This window comes from Carassius auratus, unplaced genomic scaffold (assembly GCF_003368295.1).
Source record: "Carassius auratus strain Wakin unplaced genomic scaffold, ASM336829v1 scaf_tig00044443, whole genome shotgun sequence".
Classification (NCBI taxonomy): Eukaryota; Metazoa; Chordata; class Actinopteri; order Cypriniformes; family Cyprinidae; genus Carassius; species Carassius auratus.
The window spans coordinates 14,234-32,728 of record NW_020526827.1 but is presented as its reverse complement, the minus strand read 5'-3'; the positions used below and the strand labels follow the sequence as shown (position 1 = coordinate 32,728).

The window sequence follows — 18,495 nt, the reverse complement described above, 5'->3', positions numbered from 1 at the left end:
TCAGGTGGTAAGAATCGAAACTCAAACGTAGTTTAGAAAACTAGTCCCGTCCGAATAGTGCTTAAGACAACATCAACCAGCATAATAACATTGGTTTTGTCTGTAAAGCAATATTCTGTAATTCAGTTAAAGGTGAGTGTGTGGCCCTGTATTCCCTATCTTATAGAGATCAAATATATTATTATGCTAGTAAAAATTTACATTGTGGGCACCTTACTTATTTATGTCCTAATGAAAGTTTTGTGTGAGGGGTAGGTTTATGGCAAAGTCCCAGGGTTTTAATGAGGAGCACTTCAGCATTATGGCTGCCATCAAAAGGTTAGTTGGAACTGTAAGTGTACAAATGTTACTCTCGGTATGTTATTATTACATATTTAAGTTACAAATATTGTACATGCATTTGCATAGATGTAAAAATATGCTATTGTTCGTTGTTATTTTAACATAGCTAAATCCTTTTAATTTATCACGTTAAGAAATCCACATAACTCCATAAATCAAAGTAAATAAAGACAAATAATATCAAACACAAATCACTGAATGAACTTTTTTTTTTTTTTTTTACTTAAAATTACTTTTATGGTACAACATTGCATTAAAAAAGGCCGGTCTCATGAAAATGCGTATCAATAGCACGATTTTGTTTCTATTTGGCGTACGATTTATACACATATATTGCCTTTGGCGTGCATATGAAACGCACGTGCATGGCGTGCATATGATAAGCAATAAATTATTGAAGTAGAAAAAAGAAGTGTAGAATTTAAAAACATATCAGTTGTGATTTCCAAAATAGCTGTCCTAAAGAGAGCTTTTATTGTGAAGAGGGGAACGGTGATGGGGGCGGTGTGGACTACTGGGAAAACGAGGAACGGGGAAGAGCGAGTACCAAATTGTGGCAGAGGTAAACAGCAGAAGTTATCTGAAGATTTATAAGAAATGCGATGCAGGAAAGCTTCGTGGAAACATGTAGACGTAAACTAACGTTACGTTAATCACGAGCAGACAAACATCCAGAAAGAGCTCTGGGCGTGTTCATGTTTTGATGTGCTGAAGAGACTCGAGTCTCACGTTTTGTTCAACATTGCTCCTGGCCGACGCGACGCGACGGGGGAACCGCACGACTGAGTAATGCTTCCACATTTACAGCGAGAAGATGGATGAAAAATCCCACTACAGCCGGCTCCTCATCGCACTCCTGATGGTCCTGTGTTTCGGCGTTATTGTATTACAATACATCTGCCCTACTTCCGATTGCCAGTTGCTCCACCTGGCATCATTGTCCTCGAGACTAGGGAGTCGCGCGCGCGGGGATCGCGTGAACGGAGCCGGTGCGGGAGATCCCTACAGCTCCGAGGACGGTGCTTTGGTTCGATTCGTGCCCCGCTTTAACTTCACCACTAAAGACCTTGATCGCGCTGTAGATTTCAACATCAAGGGGAACGATGTTATAGTGTTCCTCCACATTCAGAAACCGGGGGCACCACGTTCGGTCGTCACCTTGTCCGCAACATCCAGCTGGAGAGACCGTGCGAGTGCCATGCGGGCCAAAAGAAGTGTACCTGTTACCGGCCGGGCAAACGGGACACCTGGCTGTTCTCCCGGTTCTCCACCGGCTGGAGCTGCGGGCTGCACGCGGACTGGACGGAGCTCACCAGCTGCGTGCCTTCCTTCATGGGCAACCGGGAGTCCCAGGAGAGGCGCAGGACACCCAGGTGAGAGTCTAATAGGTTTTTATCAGTATATCGAACTAATTTCAGTGTCTGTAATGGACTGAAATGCGTCTTGGTACACAAACTTATTTATTTTGTTATGATATTGTGTGTTGTGTGGTGCCACTCCTTCCCTTCATATTGTTCTCGTTCAGTTCAGTGCTGAAGCCTCTTGGCAAGTCATTTATGCGGAGACAAAAGCCTCTAACAGGTCTGACTCAGCCCTGGAGAGTCTGCTTTCATTCAGCACATTCCTCCAACAGGGGACCAATCATGATAATCATTCACCCTTTCAGACGCCCTGGAGGGCAGACAGCCTGCTGGCACCAGAACATCTGCCATTCTCTCAGGCTTGTCCTTTAAACAAACGCCCCATAGCATGGGATCAACAGTGTCTGATAATGTTTGCTTTGGGATGAATCGGATTTGATTGAATAAGTGCAGTGTTTTGAGTGTAGTAGGTTGATAGTGTTTTTAAATGTACAAAATAACTCTATTTCAAATTAACGTTATTTTGGTCTCTCTTCATTGAAGAATTAAAAAAAAAAAATTATTAATGTATTAGTTTTCAACAATAATAATAAGAAATGTTTCTTAAGCAGCAAATCAGCATATTTAGAATGATTTCTGAAGGATCACGCAACACTGAAGACTGGAGTATTTTAGCTTTGCCATCAAGTAACATTTGAAAGCGTATTAAAATTAAAAATGTAATTTTTTAATGGTTTATGATGCATTTCATAATATTACTGACTGTACTTTTTTTCAAATGAATGCAGTCTAGATACTTCTTTAAAAAACATTAAAGAGCCACACAGATGGGAAATCAAAAATTACCTGTATTACAGTGTATGATGTAGCTGTCCATCAGTGTAAACAATGTGGAAAGCAATTCAACCAAAAAGTACACGATTTATAAAGTTATTGGCTTCTAAAGTAAGGAGTCGACTCTGAATCGCTGAAACGAGTCGTTATAGATTTCAAATCTTTTGCCCATCTCTATGTACGTCACTAGAACACTTTGCATAATAATCTCCGCCTACCGTCTTGGGAGAAACGGAACTCTGACCTGCTCCACCCCCCACGCACAGACGCTCTGGTTGGTGTGATAGCATCATGTCGAGGAGACAGTGTGTTTTTAATTTTAAAGGCAAGTTTGTTTTATTTTCACTGCCAAAGAATGAAAATCAGAAGAACCAATGGCTAAAATTCATTTTCACCACAATACCAGAGCAGTACAACAAATCCCTTTTGTTGTGTTCACAACATTTCACTGATGACTGCTTTTCTAATCTCGGTGAGTACAGCTGGATTTTCAAAGCGTTTGGTCATAAAAGAGGGTTCATTACCAACTTTATTTAGAACAACTAGCATCTCCGAATCACAATGCGCAGTATGATTATGAAGTTATGTGTCTGTTTTCTCCCGAGCGTCTTATCAGTATGTGTGCTGTCTGCAGCCTGTCTGCGCTGATCGTCATGTACAAACACGTCATTAAAATTAAGTGTAACTCCGTGAATACTCAACGAAGAGACATGAGAGAGATATCTATAGAAAGCTTGACATGTCTACTTTAAAACTAAACAAGTGCTGCCGAAAACAGATATTCTGTGATAAAGTAATCCATATGAAAACAACGCGATGTCTGTTTTTCATGTCTCCCTTTGTTATATCTAATGTGACCACGCCCCCACGCTGAACGCGCTATTCAGATTCAAACTGAAGCGTGCGGTTTGAATACACCCGCACAGAAAAAAAAGCAGCGAGACTGTTCAAGTTTTTTATTTTACTGTTTGCTTCGCGGTGAGAGGAATAAGACATAATTCACCCCAAACAGATGCTAACGCATAGTTTACCGTGGAGGTGTGTGCGGAACAACCAATCCAAACTGCTTATGTTAGTTGACCAATCAGAACACAGTATGCTACCGAAAGGTGGGGTTTAAGGAAACTGAATCTTTTGAACAGCTTCGCGCGAACCGTTTGGGGATCTCTGAGAATTGAGGAAATTTTAAAATGATATTTTGACAAAATGACAATGTTTTTTAACCTTGGATGGATTTAAACCTAATGTACAGGACTTATAAACAGTGATAGGAAGCTTAGAATTTTCATCTTACTGGCTCTTTAAGAACTAAGCCAAACTTTTGAATACTGATGTCCATCCTTTTTGAATTAATGCTCTTAAGTTTAAGTCTTCATTTAAGCACTAACCATTAATCATCTTTAGTTTACCCTGAGCCCTGCTTGATGGTTGCTTTTTGAGGGGTGAGGGTTGGAATGAGTTTCCCAAGTTATGTTAGTTCATTCTGTTTCGGTTAATAACCAATGGATGACAGATAGTAAAAATTGACATTTACATTTAGTCATTTAGCAGACACATTTATCCAAGCGACTTACAAATGAGGATAATAGAAGCAATCAAAGTCAACAAAAGAGCAATAATATGCAAGTGCTTTAACAAGTCTCAGTTTGCAGAATGCAGTACACGTAGAAAGTTTATTATTTTAATTATTATTATTGCTCATTAAAAAGAAAAGGGAATGGAAAAAGAATGGAGCAAGCAAGTGTTAGAGGCTTTTTTGCTTTTGATAATTGTATAATAAATGAATAGGGAAAAAATAGAATACAAAAAGATTAGAAAAGCTAGTTTTTTTTATTAAAGAAAACGAGCAGTAAATAAACAAAGTAAAGTTTTTTTCCCCCTTTTTTTTAAGAATAGAATTAGAATAAAACATGCTAGAGTTAGAGGGTCAAATAAACCTGGAAGAGATGTGTCTTAAGCCGATTCTTGAAGATGCTCGGATTGAGTCTGGCAGGTCATTCCACCAGGAGGAAACATTTAATTTAAAAGTCTGTGAAAGTGATTTTATGTCTCTTTGGGATGGCACAATAAAGAGACGTTCACTTGCAGAACGCAAGCTTCTAGAGGGCACATAAGTCTGAAGTATTGAATTTAGGTTAAGGGGTGCAGGGTCAGTGCTGGTTTTGTAGGCAAACATCAATGCCTTGAATTTTATGCGAGCAGCTATTGGAAGCCAGTGCAGATTGATAAACAGAGGTGTGACAGGTGTGTATCCTTTTTGGCTCATTAAAAAGTAATCTTGCTGCAGCGTTCTGGATTAATTGTAAAGGTTTGATAGAACTGGCTGGAAGAGAGCATTGCAGTAGTGCAGCCTGGACAGAACAAGAGCTTGAACATGTCGTTGGGTAGCATGTTCCGAAAGAAAGTGCCTGATCTTCTTGATGTTGAATAAAGCAAATCTGCAGGACCGGACAGTTTTAGCAATGTGGTCTGAGAAAGCCAGCTGATCATCAATCATAACTCCAAGGTTTCTGGCTGTTTTTAAAAGCGTTATGGTTGATGTACCTAACTAGATGGTGAAATTGTGATGAACCTAATTACAAATAAAATGCTAAGAATTAAAAACCACCATTTTACAGCTGAATTTGGGTCTCACCACTAAATCATGTAAAAAAAAAGGATATTAATTTTGAGATCTTAAAAGTGTTTTCAAATTCTTAGTGTATTTTAAATATTAACATTATGAGAATGTAGTCTTAATGTATAAATGAGGGAAATGAGCATGCACTGTTAAATATGCAGACTGATCCATACAGATATGAACCATGAAAGGCCTGCTTTTCAAATGGACACAATTAGATCAAATCAAAATCCCATGGGCTCATCTTTGGCTTGCAAGTAAAGGAAAAGTTGAGGCTCTCCAGAGACTTCCTCTCTGCTGTTGTTGAATGCATCTGTCCAGACGGTCTTAATTGATATTCATATGGAAAATGTTCTGGATGTGAGCCGAAAGATGATTCTTCTCATTATGCTGAAATGCCCCTAATTACAGTCAACCAGCAATAATTAATTCCGTTTTCCATCAAGATCGCTCCCCTGACATGCTCCAACAGAAACTGCGCCATGAATAATTCTGTCAATGTGAACATGGACAAATTATGACAGCTTTACCCAACTTAATGATTCATACGCAATATTGCTTTTCATTTTGTTTCTAGTCAATTTGTGACTACTTTATTTTGAGCTCTTTTTCTTAAACTCTTCCCTTTCCTGTCTCCTATAGTAGGAATTACTACTACATCACGATCTTGAGGGATCCGGTGTGGCGGTACCTGAGTGAATGGAGGCACGTTCAGCGCGGTGCCACCTGGAAGGCCTCTAAACACATGTGTGATGGCCGTTTACCCACCCTGTCCGAGCTGCCCAACTGTTACAGTGGTGACGACTGGTCGGGTTGTTCGTTGGAGGAATTCATGGTGTGTCCTTACAACCTGGCCAACAACAGACAGACCCGTATGCTGGCCGACCTCAGCCTGGTGGGCTGCTATAACCTCTCCATCATGAATGAGAGCCAGCGCTGGGCCATGCTGTTGGAAAGTGCCAAACGCAACTTGCGAAACATGGCCTTTTTTGGTCTGACAGAGTATCAGCGGAAGACGCAGTACCTCTTCGAGCACACGTTCCGCCTGTCCTTCATCGCACCGTTCACGCAGCTCAACGGCACGCGTGCTGCGAGCGTAGAGGTGGAACCGGAGACCCAGCGCAGGATTCGAGAGCTTAACCAGTGGGACGTGGAGCTGTACGAATACGCACGGGACCTTTTCCTCCAGCGCTTCCAGTACGCCAGGCAGCAGGAGCGCAGGGAGGCCCGGCAGCGACGCCTGGAGGAGAGGCGCAAGTTACGTGCCAAGGTGAAGTCTTGGTGGGGGGTGACTGGAAAAACTGTTTTTAGACCCACCAAGGAGCCACCAATGACAGAACAATCTCCCATTTTTTCTGAAGAAAAACAAACAGATGCTGGACAAACACTGGAGAGTAGGGGTGGGCGATATCTCGATATTTAAAATATATCGAGATATTTTTTAAACACGATATGGATTTTGACATATCGTATATATCGATATATTGTTTATATTCTGATTCCGCCACTTTGCTTGTTTGCCTTCCAGTGCTGTGCTCGCCCCCGCTCGCTCGCCCCCCGCCTCCTTGCTTTTGTCCCCTCTTACCTCGCGTGTAGAGAACTAGTCAAAAAAAAAAAAAAGACAACTGGCTCCATTATATGGAGATACTTCAGTTTTAAGGCGTAGGGCGAACGGCAGGCAGATGTCTACTGTAGGGCCCAATGAAACGCGGACGGAATCGCGGAATCCAGTCATAAAAATGGAATTTACAGTTTAACGCGGAATGTCACGGAATTGGTCAAATTTTAAATGAATTAATCAAAAGTCGGTCATGCACTTACATCAAATCGCGAAAATGGACTAATATCTGCAAATATTAACCCGGAAAAGTCTATTTAAATATGAATTCTGCGTGTCTGTGTCAACGAATGGAGCAGAAGCGCGTCTTCATTCATTAAACACGGAAGCTCGCATAACGCTCGCGCTGATTTCATTGTCTTTCCTCTCTCTAAATAAAGACGTGAACACATGAGGAACATCTCCAGAACTGCACTGAGAGTCACTTTATGAGCATCTGACCGTTTGATTTGAGTAAGACTAGCTCATATCACATCATAGACTGTGGTATCACATACACAGAACTGTAAAGGTAAATTAACCCGTCAAAATAAAAGTATTTGACAGAAATCTATTACTATTGTACAGCAGAATGTAGATAGCCCACTACTACTACTATTAAAATGAAACGAACATAATTTTATAAGGAATAATCACACAACATTTCTCCCATGTTTTATTTTTAATAGTAAATCCCCTTTGTTTACCAAAAAATAAAGTTTGCTTAATTTTAAATAATTAAAAGATAAATTAAATGAATGTTTTATGCCTTCATTTGATAATCAGAAAAATGTAAATACACAGAATTTCTGAAGGGAAAAAAACATTTCACATATGGCTATTTTAAGAATTGTTTTTAACTAATTAAGTTGTTTTTATGCATTTAAATAATTGCACATGCTAAAACACAGAATTAGGTAACAATAAAACATATGGTGAAGAAAAAAATAAAATGTTTCATAGGCCCCTTTAACATGTAATATTTGTAGTAGTTTTTTGGGGGTTATTTTTCCTGTAAAGATATCGAGATATATATCGTATATCGAGATATAGCAAAATATATCGAGATATATTTTTTGCTCCATATCGCCCAGCCCTACTGGAGAGCGAGACGGAAGGACAGGTAGAGGACAACTGGTTAGTGGAGGATGACCGTGAAACCATACTGGACTATTTAGAAAACGTAGAGCAGTGGCGGTAGCCACCAGCTATTTGGGAAAAGGGTTGAACTCAATGCCGGACTAGAAAATGGGGGTACCTATAATCCTTTTAAGCCCAAATCACTGCTAAATATTAGCATATACGGGTTGTTAATTGCAGGTTTCCCTTTCTGTGACAAATGTGTTTTGTGGAACATCTGTTAGCACCAGTTTTCTGTCAGATATCGTATTTAAATTATCGTCTTGCAGCCTTACTTGTGTCTTTTGATTTGTGAACTGAAAGATGATCATATTCACTGTCGCATCACCACTCTGCCCTTGAGAGAGGGCATTATGACTCCAGGTTGCACCAGGGAAATCGTCCCTGCAATTAATGTACTGAAAAATCACTATGGATAAAAAAAAAGCATCTGCTTATCCTGAAAGCCAAAGATTGGAATGTTTCAGAAATGCCATTTTCTGACCTTGCGGTTCTGAGGAAGAATCTGGTGGCAGCATGTTTTTAATTTACATTCCTGTAATGTGAGATTTCAAATATTGCCTAATTTTTTATTTTATTTTTTCAAGTGTCTTCAGCCATTACAATCCCATGCACATCACAAATCAGCCTTATGTTGAAGTCCAACAGTTGTCTTTGGATTATTTTTTTTATTTAAGATGGTTTTTTTAGTTTTTTTTCTCATACCTTTAATTTATATGTTTGCTCATAGAATCACAGGTTATGGGTTGGCTCTTAATATTTTGTTACTTGAAAATAAAAAGCCATTGTTGATCACCTCATCTCATGATTTATACCACACCATAGGTTGTACTGAGGAGCAAGCTTGCTCTACTTGGGGAAAAAATGAATACAATTTGTGAATACTAATAAATACAAATTTCTATAATAATCCAAGTTGATTGTGGCTGGTTAAACTACCTCTGAATGGGTGAGTCTTAATTTTTGCTTTCTTTTCTCTCTACAGCAGATGGAGCCAAAGTAACACTCACTGCTTACAAATGAAGCTTACAGTAAACTCCCTTGATCTGTAGAACAAACTGCTCATTTTGTTATGGGGTTGGATAATTTTTGGTAACAATCGCGACAAATGAATTTTTCAGGTTTGTAGGTTCTGAAAGTTTTCAGTTGTCAGATTTGGGACCAGTAGGAAAACCCAGTGATCCATTGTATTAAAGCTAAAAATAAATATGCTTATTGTTAGATTATCATTCCCTTTCCCTCATAATTGTATGTATGGGTCTTATAGAACAAGGACAACTAATTAAAATTGAGAATGAACTTTTTTTTTTTTTTTTTTTTTTTTTCAAAAAGGCGTGTAGTTTGTTCCAATAACCAACCTGAGAAGTAAAATGCATGAGCCGAAAAAACTGAATATCTTAAAGCTAAGGTTATTATTTTTTTAGTTCCTGTTTGCTCCCAAAATACCAGTGGTTTTGAAGTTGCACAAACTTTGTTTGGACCTGGCTCATGTATATGCTTGCGCTACAATATAGTAAATAATTTATTTTTTAACAGTAATTAGACGATTGTGTGACACGTCAGGGCACGTGATGTCATCATGGCTGCGTCCACGAGAGGGCGACCCGCTCCACGTAGAGTTAAATGATTTTTTTCTAGAAGAATATGTCTGGGGTACTTCATATCATGTTAGTATACATATTTTAATCATATTTAGATTCCGTTATGTACTGTGTAAAGTTTTCTCGTTTTAAAAAATGCTAAGTGCACATGTAAACCACCATTTACTCATAAGCAAAGTGTAATTTATAGAGTGAGGGCGTATCTTCATACCTAAATATTTACATAGGCGCTGTACTGTACAATATTTATTGAATGCATTTAAATCCTAAAGCCTTTAGTCAAATATTTCTAATCACAAGGTGTCCTCACCTCATCCATAAGGCGCAGTTTGCGCTGAGGTCGAGTGGGAATCCCCCTAAAATGGAGGCAATACATGGGAATGCACGTAGGGCCGTGCACACTTTCGCTCTACTCCTCCCTTCTGCCCTCCCTCGTCTCGTCTTCTGCCTAGCAGCAGCTAGCAAGTTCGCTTCACGCTTCCCCATCGCTAGCTTCGTCGTTCAACTCGAAACACCCCGCAGCCGCTGGTCATCGTCCGAGGCTTTACGCAGCAAGCCGCGCGATCAAAAGCTCTCAGTTCAACGGTGGAACTTTTGCAACCAAAGCGCGCGCCTCACATCAGCCAGTGATCGTGACGTAGTTATTGACAAATCTTTATTTCGCTTTGCGCTGCATTTGATGCCACGCGCTGTCTGCACAGGTGAGTCGTCTACTTTCGTAAAGCCCAATATTTTACGTTTTTAGCCAATCTTGCCGCACGCTTATTGCAAATGTGATTGGTGTAATGCATTGCTCGCTGTCACGACTGACTCGCTCGTTTATGGGTCTCCATCTGTAACCTTTGCGTTTGCGCACATGGCCTCTTCGCACCGTGACGCATCTAGAAGTCTAGAATTAAAAATGTTCCATATGCTTAGTAGCAAAGCATTTGACCTTAATGCGCATAACGCGCTTTCACTTATAATAAAACGCCAGTAACGCAGCTGCGTGTCACGCATTGATCATACACTTGCTGACAGCTGTTGAGCTTCCCTTCAATGCAATGGTGCCCTGAGTTTGTAAACAGGGTGGATGGAGCTCAAACTCTCTCACATGTCACTAGCTCCTGTAATAGTCAGGTGCAGTGGCCTGTATATATCTCTTCTGATGCTGTATTTGTGTGTCTGGCTTCTAAAACTAGTAATGCTGTCACACTGACATTTTAATTATCATGGCCAGGGCTGGGTGCAGTCCCAACCATAAGGTGTTCACCCACGGTAGGAGCTGAATTTGTCCTTGGGTTCCTGGAACATTTAAAATTTGTACTGGAAAAGTGGGTGAGGGTGGTTTTGTTTCTTTTTACTGAGCTGAAGTTAAGTGTCCTTTGTCCTGCTAACCCGTAACATCATCGGACATTTGCCAGCAGACAACTGTCTAAAGCTGAATGCTTTAGTTTATTTTGTGGCCCACATTGGAGTTGTGGCATAAAAATCGATAGGCGTGTGCATTCCTTAAAAAAGGAGTCTGATAACCTTTATTTTGCAATGTCAAGCCCGTTTATGGTACCTTTTTAGTAACCGGGTTCACATAGTCATGATATTAACAAGTTATTAAAATTCACAAACATTTGTGAAGTGTATTTATACTAATACTTTACTATAAGGTTATATATGTTGACATTAGCTATAATGCAATAGCAATTTTATAATTTTTTACATACACAAATATTTATTTTTAACATTTCAGGTTGCATTAATTTTCATTAGTTAATATTTTATGAACAAATATAAATTAAAATGGAAAAATAGTTAGTAAAGTATAGGTATTAACTTGAACCTAAATGAATAAATGCACAAAAATGTTAATTGCTTGTTAATTATACATTAATAGTTAATAACATAATTTTAAGTCTTACCATTGTGTTAGTTATACTTGAAAGTATTTAATTGGCTGGATATTATGTTCAAGTTTCAAGATGTCTTCTCAGGAAGAGACGTTTGAAAACTAAATCTGACATTGAAAATCTGAAGATCCATATTAAATGAAATTCACTCTCAAAAGGTATGTGAACCCAGAGTATGTTTTATTTACCTATACACAAATTAAAACCGTAGAGCTATTGAGGTCTGGAAAGTCACGTCCGTGAACCTGCCAGTTGTTGCATTGCTTTTAGAAATGGCTTCATATTAAAAATGTCATCTTATTTGGTTATAGGCCATTGGTTTTGTGCAAAGAATATCACATTTTATATGCACATGACAATACAGTTGCTTTCAAGTCAAATGCATAACATATACCCTACGGTCATGGCGTGAGAGCACCTGCAGTCGTGTGAATGGCGGTTGACATTCTGTTTGATTTCACACCTTATGATGTGCACTGTCAAAGGTCAGGTCGCAGGAGTCCTGCTGCTTTAGAGGCCTGGTGTCTGTCAGACTTCAGTGGCATTGCTGCCCTTTAGTTAGTCTGCGATTTAAAGGTGCTCACATGGCTGACAAGTCATATATCTTGATGGCAATACTCGGCACGTACTCTGCTTCTCCCCAAGGGGTCTGTTTATCCTTCACTTCCTGATTTAAACTAGAATTAGACCTACATACGGTGAGACAGAACGCTTTGGGACGACAAGCTTCATTAGTTCCCGGTGGTCACGACTGGTCAGGAAGTCCCAGATGTGAGAAAATGAAAGCTATCCGTGTCGAACTTGTGGGGTTAAATCAAGTGAGCTGCTAAGATGGCAATAACCCATCACCACACAGGGAGCATACAGGGATATTAGGGAAGCCCCTTGATGGTCCTACGTGCACACGCTCGCACCTCACATCTGCATATTGCTGCATGTGCTGATACTGCACCACAGGTTCAGGCACGTTTGCCTCCGCCGTTGTGGACTTTGCTCTCGCTTTCATTCACCCTATAAAATTAATGATAAGAGCAGACAGTGAGGTTACTGTATACACAAAGCACATGTCCTAATTTCCTCTCTCCCGCTTTGCTGGTCCAAATATGGTGCATTATGCCTTATGCTTTGAAATGGCAATAAAACGTGGTGCTGGGTTGATAAAGCAAAACCGTGTACAGATGATCAAACACTGAGCGCCTACATAATATTTTATTGAGCTGTCATATTTAGCTAGCTTGCTGTAAATATGGGATCTCTACCGAATCTATAAGAACTAGACTATTGGGTTCTATAAATATGGCCACTGCCCTGTTTTTTCGCAAGTAGGCTATGACACGCTTGGATTGTGTTACTCACAAATGAGCTTTTAACCACTATTCTGTAAAGTGCAATGCACCATTTGTCCGAGTAAATATCATTTGGGTCACATTTGCACAAACTCAAATGAGGATTTGCCAAGTCTGTGCTTGATTTAAAGCAGTCAACCTGCTTTTAAATGCCTCTGGATGTGTATAATTGCATAAAAAAAGATGTAGTTGCCATCTTTGATGTCATGTCTTGTTTCTGCACACTGTAAAAAATTATATGATTGATTTTTTTCTAGCCAGTTTCATTTAAATTGTCTTGCAGAACAAAGTTGATTATACTTGAAAATGTAAGGCAGGGTTAACCAGGGTTGCCAGGTTTTCATAACAAAACCTGCTCAATTGGTAACCAAAACTAGCCCAATTGCATTATGAGGGGGGCTCCCCGTTACAAATGACTTTTGCCTCCATAAACTCCTAATTTGCTGCATATTTATAGCTACTGTGGTAAGGTAGTTGTTGTTAAGTTGTATGGCATTTGAGTGATTTAAAATATGATCATGTAGAATAAGGCATTAATATGTGCTTTAAGGATTATTACCTAGATGTATAAATGCTTATGCTGGTTATATAGTTGATTATACCTGATGTACATGCCAACCAGTTGAACGTATTTGTAAAGCGTTAACATTCTTTTGTTATACTCTAAAATATTTAACTGTTTAGATAGTTTTGTGTGTGTGTGTGTGTGTGTGTGTATTTTGCATGACATTTTCAAGATGTTTTCTCAAGACGGGAGTTTAAATTAATATATTCCATAAATTGCTTTCTGACATTGAAAATCTGCACCAGTTTTAAAAAAAAAGTACATAAAAATATCTTCTTCGATAGCGCACTTGCTCCTCACAGTTGTCTTGTTTCATCAGTTTGTTGTTGCAACATTACACTGAGCTGGGCAGAGGGGAAGAGGCTCAGCCTGTTGTAATGTGTCATGTAGCTCTAAGCCTATGATTTTAGAGTTTGTTTGTGCTCTCCAGAGCACTGTACGTGTCTCTGTCCTTACTGTGAGTTTGTGAGCGAGCTCGGGCAGCTGCATGTTTTTATGAATGGAGGCAGTGGGGCTGTAATAGGCTGAAAGGATTATATATACTTAACCTAATTATTTTTCCCTGTGGCTGGGGGCTTTTCTCCTCTGCCAGTCTTGTCTCACGAGTTCTTCTGTCTCAAAACCTCTCTCCATCTTAGGCCCTGCCCGTCTCCAACTTAAGCTGTACGAACTGTCCATTTTCTTTAGTGAACTTGCTGTTTTGGCTGTGGGGAACAGAGAACTAAGTGTCCATGTATTTTTGCATTGCTTCCTTTCATTAAGGGAAGTGCATACATAGCTTAATATCGGTTACATTTGGGTCGTACTTCTGCATGAGATTCTCTGCACTGATCAGCCTTGTCCTTTAAATGTCATTCAGACAGTTTGTTCCCTGTAATGGCCAGGACAGTGTATCTATTCATAAGATTCAAACTTTTAAAGAAGTATGCAGCCATCTTACACTGACTAAAACTCATCTTAAAGGAAGGAACTACAAAAATATATATTTTTTGAAGTATAATTTAAGTTATAAAGCACAATAAAAGTGTCATTTAAAGTAGTTTATGTGACTCTGTTACTATAATTTAATTAAGTCATTTGATATCTTTGTATGACAGCAAAATTTCTTTATTTAATACTCTTCGATTCTGGTGGATTATGAACTATTGCAGACAGGACATCAGATCTTGTGAAGTGGATCAGTCTGTTAATGAACGAATCATTATTGGCTGAACTATTCGTAAAAAAGATTCAAACATTTAAATACGCATGCATCTTTTTGTTAAAACTCTTCTTAAAGGAACAGTCCACCCAAACATATAATGCTGCCATCATTTACTCTCATTTCATTACAAACCTGTACACATATAGTGAATTTCTGAAGGTTAAATGAGGCTATCAAGCTCCAATTTCACCAAAAAAGCACTTTGAAAGTATTAAGTAGTCCATATGACTTGCACACTATAATTGAGTAATAGGGTGAAATTTAAGTTGTTATTTGCTGATATTTTTCCACTCCTGTGCACTGTGAACCAGTTCAGAGAGTTTTGTGCACCTAATCAACCAAATTAGTTGAAAGACTCATGAATCAGACATCGCTACTCCTCTCATGAAAACATCAAGGACACCTAGGGTGGATGTGAAGATTTCCAATGAATAATGACTAAAATCTTAGTCTGTTCCTCATGCAAAACCGTTGACAGTCTAAGTCTTCATTCAATTTTGAAAAGAGTGACCAGGAGAATCAGGTTTTTAATGACATGAGGGTGAGAAAATAATGCCATAACTCGGTGTACTGTCACTTTAAATAAATTAAACGATGAATAAACAACTATTTGAAATAATTAAAACACCAAACCTTGTTAAAATCTCAAATTTCTCAAAGCATGACTCAGAGAATAAATGTGGATTCAGTTTAATTTCTCCTTCTACTTTAAATCTATTTGCCCACGATTTCACCTCAGCAGGATAAGCAGTGCACAAGAGACATTTAAAGAAACAGTTCACCCAATAATAAAAAGCCTGTCACCATTTACTCGCCCTAATGCCATTCCAAACCTATATGACCTTTTTATCTTCTGCAGAACACAAAAGAATATATTTTGAAAGAATGTTGGCCACCAAGCCATTTTGGTCACCGTTGACTTCAACTGTATAGACAAAAGATTATTTCTTAAAATATCTTCTTTTATGTTCCACAGAAGAAAGAATGTACAGAGTAAAGAACTTAAATGATTACTGTCACAATGAAGCAGTGCATAGGTTAACTGTAAGCAACTGAACTGTCTCCTAGCCGTGAGAAATGCTGCAGTACAAGCTGCAGCAAGCACTATGCATGTGGGGAGCATGTGCTGTGCTGGTGGAGCTGCAAGCCGCATGGGCTCGCCTGCATGCGTCAGCTCTGTGGTATGAAGGTTATGTTGTGGCGCTCCAGTGCTGCTGAGCGCTGCAGTGCGTTGGAACAGCAGACTTCTCTCTTTCCTGCCCTGACCTCTGCCAACTGACCCTCACACTCCCACTGGTGTCTCTGCAGACGAGCGTGGCAGAGGCGGAGAACCAGATTCAATCATACGTTGGTTCTGCATGTCATTCCAATGTAGTTACTTCACTTGCTTTTCTGGGCTTATTTGGGAACCCAGTGCCACATACTGGCGGAGTGGCAGCCCGTATTGAAAATGCTTGTCATTTGAATGCAGCGACTGTTTGCCTGTCGTCATCTTCCCAGCAATTCAAGGTCAGCTTTATGATTATTTGCATGGAAGTGCCGCGTTGTTCTTTTTTTCCCCATTCACACGTGAGTCATGTCCCAAAGACCGTGAGCTTCCATGAAAATAAAACATACGAAAGGCCTTGTGGCCTTTGGTTTATTTACATAAGCAAAATGTTGCACTCCGTTGGGACCTGAAAAAAGAAATGTCTGCAGAATGTTGCTTTATCAAGCTACTAGTTAGCGTTGGCTTTTAAATTATATTGGTCAAACAGTTTTTACTGTATTGTTGTAGTCTGTTTGTTTACCTCTATTTAATGAATATACCTCCTATTACACACAAAAGATTGATTCTGTCGATTCAGGACATGAGTAAACCGTCAAAGACTTCTTGAAAATGGTTAAAATAGACCTCAAAAGAACACTAAATGGCTGTAGTGATCACTGTAATTATTACACCTAGGGCAGCTGTTGTCATATTGATCTGTAAAATCGATAATTCCAAGATCTAAAATTAGCTCGTTCAGCAAAGTGTATCTTGAAAAGACGACAAACTCTAGAGACTGCTTTTCTAGTTTTAAAGGGATAGTTTAGGATAGTAGGATGGGTAAATTATTTTGTTTGGGGGGGGGTTCTGTGGAACACAGCAGAAGATCATTTGAGAAAAGTCTCCATGCAATGAAGGTCAAAGGGATCTGATGTTGTTTTGGAAACTGATGACTTTTAACACGTTTTTTTCAACACTTATTTTACGTTAAACAGATGAAAGTAAGTCACATATACGTAGGTTTGGAACAACATGAGGGTGAATAAATTGACAGTTTTTATTTTATCTCTTTAATGTCGTGATGAAACTGAAGTCAAAACGATTTATAAAAAAATGAAACATGGACAGAAGTAGGTAAGTTATTTTGATAACTGATTTATATAACTATTATTAGAACAATTAATCGACTAATCGTTGATTATTTAAAAAAATAATCAGTAGACTTTGATTATTCAGCATTTTTGTAATTAGTTAAAATATTGAGTTATACATAATCTAACATATATAAAGGTAATCACTTTAGCTTTTGTGGAAATCCTATTATTTAATTACAATTGCTATATAATTAATTTATACAAATAAATATATTTGGCACACAAAATGAGATGCATAACATTATAGCAAGCTCTTACATTATGTAATTTCAGATCAAATGACTATTCGAAACAAAATTATGTCAGCTATTTTTATTGCCGATGTTGTCGATAATGTCGACTAATCGTTTCAGCCCTACACAGAAGAATCATTTACGATAAGATCAATAACATACATTTACAATATAGAGTGAATTTCATGCCAACTTCAAGCATATTGAATATATAATTTAATTTAGCAGGTCAGTTTAGTCATTTCTCCCAGCTAGACAGTAGATTTCTGTTGACTTTTTAAATGGCACGGCCCTGAACAGCACACTACACACAACAGCCAAGTGCTGTTAAAAGATTTTTGTTTCTCAGATGCCTTGTCTTCTGCTATACATCCCAGTTATTGACATTGTCTTTGATTCTAGTGCATGCACTTGCGGTGTCTGAAGGACACTGCTACAAGTGCAATGAGTATACAGCTCCGTGACCTTGTAGAAACAGTACACACTCGCCACCTCCACACTTCTGATATTTACAGCCTTCTTTATAGATCTACGTCAGAAACACACACACGTATGCCATGCTGTTATCCTCCACCAAGCCTGCTGTAGAACATCAAAGTAAACACAACCAGCACTTACACTAGCCTGTATAACAATTGTACTACATATAGCTGACATTACTAGCATTGAGCACAGGGTTATTTGTCTTCTTGTCTGTACATTAGATATATTCATTCTCTCTGAAGTATATCTAGTTTTTCTATTTTTAAAGGGATCATATGACGTTGCAAAAAAGAACATTATTTTGTGTATTTGGTGTAATGCAATGTGTTTACGTAGTTTAAGGTTAAAAAAACACATTATTTTCCACATACTGTACATTATTGTTGCTCCTCGATGCCCCGCCTTTCTGAAACGTATACCGTAGATTTTTACATAGCTTATCATTCTGAAAAGTGAGGTGTGCTCTTATTGATAAGCTGTCCAGTACATTGTGATTGGCCAAATACCTCAACAGTGTGATGGAAATGCTATGCCCCTTACCATACTGTGATGCTGCGCAACGACATGAAAAAAACATTACAAACTAGGCATTTGGTGCATCCAGTGGGGACAAAATTGTGGATTATAATGACTTATACTGGGTTTTTATGCGTTGCGTTGCATATCACGTCACCTAAACATAAAACCATGTCTGCATTTCTGATTGGAGAAATTTCAAATGACAAACAACAAGCGCTACTCTACACTGCTCAAAACTCAAGTTTGAATCACCAGTGGCAAATTCTTTAAATATGAAAACATACTTACAGGTTGCGAGTCAGAACAGCTGGCATTGTAGGTTCAGGAAACAGTCCTCAGTTAAATGCGTTGCACATACAAATAT

The 18,495-nt window shown here is 38.8% G+C and overlaps 1 pseudogene; it reads left to right on the top strand.

The window, feature by feature from the left end:
- The first annotated feature begins 1,016 nt into the window (after window positions 1–1,016).
- LOC113087075 (heparan-sulfate 6-O-sulfotransferase 2-like) lies at window positions 1,017–8,025 on the top strand (annotated as a pseudogene).
- The last annotated feature ends 10,470 nt before the right edge of the window (window positions 8,026–18,495 follow it).